Source organism: Suricata suricatta, chromosome 16 (genome assembly GCF_006229205.1).
Source record: "Suricata suricatta isolate VVHF042 chromosome 16, meerkat_22Aug2017_6uvM2_HiC, whole genome shotgun sequence".
Lineage (NCBI taxonomy): Eukaryota > Metazoa > Chordata > Mammalia > Carnivora > Herpestidae > Suricata > Suricata suricatta.
This window is the reverse complement of record NC_043715.1, coordinates 19,711,695-19,716,399: the sequence shown is the minus strand read 5'-3', so window position 1 is coordinate 19,716,399 and position 4,705 is coordinate 19,711,695. Positions and strand designations below refer to the sequence as shown.

The 4,705-nt window shown below is 36.7% G+C and overlaps 1 long non-coding RNA gene across 2 annotated transcripts in view; it reads right to left on the bottom strand.

The window, feature by feature from the left end:
* Positions 1-721: 721 nt before the first annotated feature.
* Positions 722-4,705, bottom strand: part of LOC115281170 — an 18,852-nt gene continuing 14,868 nt past the window's right edge. For both annotated transcript variants that reach the window (XR_003904141.1, XR_003904140.1), the window contains exon 4: positions 722-952. This is a non-coding gene — a long non-coding RNA (uncharacterized LOC115281170). The remainder of the gene's footprint in view (positions 953-4,705) is intronic.

The following is a 4,705-nucleotide window of genomic DNA, read 5'->3' as shown; positions in this document are numbered from 1 at the left end:
ATTTTGGTTGGTGGCCATCCTGAGAATTTAAATATCTTATTGCTGTCCATGCATATTTTATGCTATTTAATTTTATAATCTATGTATTTTAGAAATGATATTATTAATTATGATAATTAAAAATAATCTGGTTGGAATGAGAATCTTGATTTTTAGATGCTGGCTCAATAGACTCTGGCAGTGAGAGTCACATGAACTTCTCTTCAGAGTCATCCTTTTTGTTTTGTTTTGTTTTGTTTTTTCATTTTAGAAAAGTACAGATTATTGTTGAAACCTGAGTAATTTTGCACTGGAATGATAAAAGTGTTCATAATTTACTAGCTTACAACTAGTATTTCTGTGTTCTAAAATATACAGTTTTTAATATCTTCTCCTTCTTTGTGGCTGGTGGGGAAGAAAAACCCAAGGAACTAGTTATACCAAGCTCTAAGATCATCTTCTAGAAACAGAATGTCTTTCCATCTCCTTGAACTCAGTTTTTTGTATTTAAACTGGGGACTCCATGGCCATGTCTTTCAGGAAACTTTTAACGGTGTTATTTTTATATGTAGAATTTTTGGAGTAAAGTCTTCCTAGTCTTCATCAGTATCTGTCTCTAAAGGACCCATTTCTACCCTCTGCTCCTCAAATAGACTAGTCAATTAATCCATACATGCATGCATCCATACATAGATACATAGAGAGAGACTAAAAATAAAATCAGAAAGCCATGACACCGACCAGCTGTTGTCTCAGTTTACTCCAGGCCATTCCCCTGCTTCTCAGGATGCACTGAGGGGGGAAGGAGATGCAGGGCCAGGAGATTGCCAAGGCTGTTCTCTGAAGCCAGTCTATCATTTCCAAAGTTGATCTTCAGAGCAAGCTTATCCACCTAAGAAGAGTGTCCTTTGTCTCCTGAGAATTCCTGGATTCTCCTCATTTTTTTCCTCAGTCATTTCCTTAGCCATGGCCCCTGTTGAAAGTAGTGATGCATATTTCAGCCTCTCTGTCCCTTGGCAAACACTACTCATGATTCCTAGCACTATACACAGAATCACAAAGCTATCACATGCTCTGATAATGGTTTCCCAGGTGAAATATTCCCAAGTTAGTGTTTCTACATGTACAGTCTGCAGCCCAACTGGGAAAGGATGACCTGAAATGTTTTTAGAAATGCAGATTTCTAGCCCCCACCTCAGACCTATTGAGGCAGAATTTCTTGATGCAGGTCCTTTCCTATTTAACAAGTTGTCCCTGTTTATTCCTGCCTTCCAGGTCATGGAAGTTTCCCTAGATTCCCCTTGTAGTTCCTGGACTGGGAAAGGAGAGGAAAAGACCATTTATCTGTGTGTGTGTGTGTGTGTGTGTGTGTGTGTGTGTGTCGCCAGTGATGTGTGTGTGTATGTGTGTGTGTGTGTGTGTATCGCCAGTGACATAATTAGATAAGGAATGAATTCATTAGAAGCCTCAGATTCAGTTCATTAATTGCAAGATAATAATCGCTACCATGTTTGTAAGCATTGAAGGCTAGGAATTAGCTCTCCCTTTCTCCATCTCCCAGCATGTGGCACAGTGCCTGGCAGAGTAGGGAGTCAACCATGCCGAGTCCAGAGGAACCAAATCTGATTCCGTCATCTCTTGCACATGTAACCATGGATGCCATTAATGGTGGAGAAACAAAATAAGAGTCAATAAGGCAATTCTTGATAAGTACAAAAATGCCAAATTACACAGAATTTGATGATGATGATGATATCAGTGACTATAAATTAATCTAAAATTCATTGGATGGTAATGTCCACATTCACTGGTAGTTAAATAATTAGCTAATTAATTTAACAACTGTTTATCAAGTGCCTACTATATGGCAGGAAATATTTTGGGCATTTGGGATAATCATCAGACAGAGCAAAGAGCTCTGCCCTCATGGATCTAATATATTCTTCATGGCGGTGGAGAAATAAATCTGCATAAAAATAACAAATAAGTGCAGTATATGGTATGTTGGAAGATAGTGTCATAGTAAAAAGAAAAAGCTGAGCTGGATGAGAGGGATCAGTTGCAGACAGGTAGTTAAAAGAGGGAGCTAAGTATCTTATTTTCTATTTACCAAATGATATGGGTGTTGCCATTATTATTCATTATTATCCCTGTTTTAGAGGAGTGATTCAGATTTATGCAAGTTTGTGAGTTTTTCCAAGATCATACTCTTAGAGATAGAGCTGGATTCAACCCAAGGAAGCTTTGCTCCACAGCCTGGACTTCTAAATTCCAATTTACAATTTCTTTCTCATTGTCCAATGATGTATATATCATCCACACTTAGGGTCAGCTGCAATGGTCTTCCAGGAGCTTCAGGGTGGGAATAAGCAATTCCAATTTTCATAATCCCATGCTTAATTACCCGGTGGACACCGGGAGCCCTCAGTCACCCACAGAGTTTTCTGTTCAAGCAAGACGCATGATTCTAATAAAGAATCAACAATGGGAAAGGCCATTGAATATTTTCTTACTTGCTGAAATGGGGAGGGGCTCCCTGGGGATATCACACTAGGGTAGAAGAAGAGGGGAACATGAAAAGGATTACATGTTTATTTTTAGTTTCAATTAATAATTTTTGCTGAGCCATCAAGTTTAGGGAGACTTTTTAAAAACTTGCAGTATAATTACTTTCTAATTGCTGGAGATGAGTAGACATCTGAGTGCAATCTTCCTGTATTTTTTTAATTGCAAAATTATTGAATATTGTTTTATACACTCTGACACTTTTGTTATTACCTGAGAGGAAGAAAGTGGCCTTAGGATCATGGATTGTCTGTGTGGAAGGAGACCTCAGAGATTGCCTTCCCCAAATTCCTCATTTTAGAGATGATGAAATTTAGAGGCAAATGCCATGCCTGAGATCCCTCAGACTGTGTCAAAGGGGAGACGCTACAGTTAGAAAATCACAGATTATTAGCCTCAGGAATCCTCTGTTGATTTCCTCTCATTCTCTAGGTAAGGAAAATGAGTCCCAGCGCAGGCTCATTATCTTTCTTATCGGAATTGTACGTCTTCCAACACACCTGCTATACAACTCGCTGACATTGTTACTGCAAATATAAACATGTCATTCACTTAAAACACTTCAGTGTTTCTCTGTCTTCAGAATAAAGTTGAATTTTGTTGTTAAGCACAATTTTCTGTCTTTTACTTAAATGGGCAGATACATCTCTTGATGCTGTCCTGTTGTACTTTTTCTACCCACTTACACTCTCCTCCCCTCCCTGCTCGCCCACACCTACAAGGTTTCATTTCAGGCATGCCCTTTCTGCCCCTCACTTTTTTCTGGATAGGCACCTCCTTCTGTATGCATGCCACCACCTTTCAGTTACGTTATTTGTTATATTCCACTAATGTTTTGTTTATATTAGTCTTTTTCATCACCTGAGAAGCCCATTTAGGGCAGGAATTGTGATTTTTATCAGTCTTTGTCTATTCATTCAGCCTTGCTGGTACCCTGACTTGCACATGGATAAGTCACAGTGAACACTTATTGAAAGAATATAGGAGTGAATGAATTAACGGAATGACTTGCAAGTAGATAAACATTATGGATCTCTAAGAAAATTTCCAAAAGTATTTTTCATAGCGGAAAACAAAACAATAAGTAAACATAGAATCTTGATCTCTTAGTAAGAAATCTCAAGGAATATATCTCCTTCTAAAATTTTATAAATTTAGTATTATAGATAATTGATTAAAGAAACATTTTGCAAAAATGCTTTGTTGCTGTTTTCTAAACCTCAGTTTCTCCCTGTATAAATTTTAGTACAGTTGATGCCCACTGTTCCATTTAGTTGTGACAGACTTTATCAAATTGTACATATTGTACTCTGAATTCTTCATTCATTTTTTAAGACAGTAATTGAACTTCTGCTGCATATGTCAATATGCTCCAGAGAAGGATGAACAGATGGATAAAATAAAAGGAGCTCATAGTTTAGGAAGAGAGTTAAACATACAGTGTTAGTTTATATCCAAAAGTTCTAAGCCTGGTGGTCAAATGGATATTTGAAGAGTCAGGGGAGTTCAGAAGAGGTAAAACATTATTTCTATTTTGGGAAAATAGGAAGATTTTATGAGAAGTAATTATTTGAGTGGAACCTTGCAAACTATTGACAGGAAGGAAGTTCATAGATCATGTTAATAGTAGAAATTCTCAAAGATATCTTGGATTTTTCTTGGAACTAGATTGGATCTAGTCTTATTATTTTACTAGAAATATTTAACAACCTCAGGGGTAATGAGTATAAGTATTATTTAACCTGATTTGTCAGTCTTTCAAAAGATTATTTTAGAATTAAGGAGGTTACCCGGTGCTAGCAAGTTAAATCTGCTTTAGATGGCAAGACTCAAAAGGTAATTTAGGGATAAGAAAAGCATCAACTATAGTCTCTTCATTCATTTAATAAATATTTACTAAGGAGTGATCATGGGGAAGAGTTAACTATTTTGTTGAAGATGAAGGTGAAAATAAATTGCCTCTGTTCTTAAGAACTTAAAGTCTACTAAGGAGTTAACATGGAAACAAACAAGATGAAGGTCATAAAAAATTATTTTTTTTAAAGTATGTACAATATAGAATCCAAAAGGACAGTCGAGCAGATCAATGAAACCAAGAGTTGGTTCTTTGAAAAAATAAACAAAATCGATAAACCTCTAGCCAGACTCCTCAGAAAAAAAA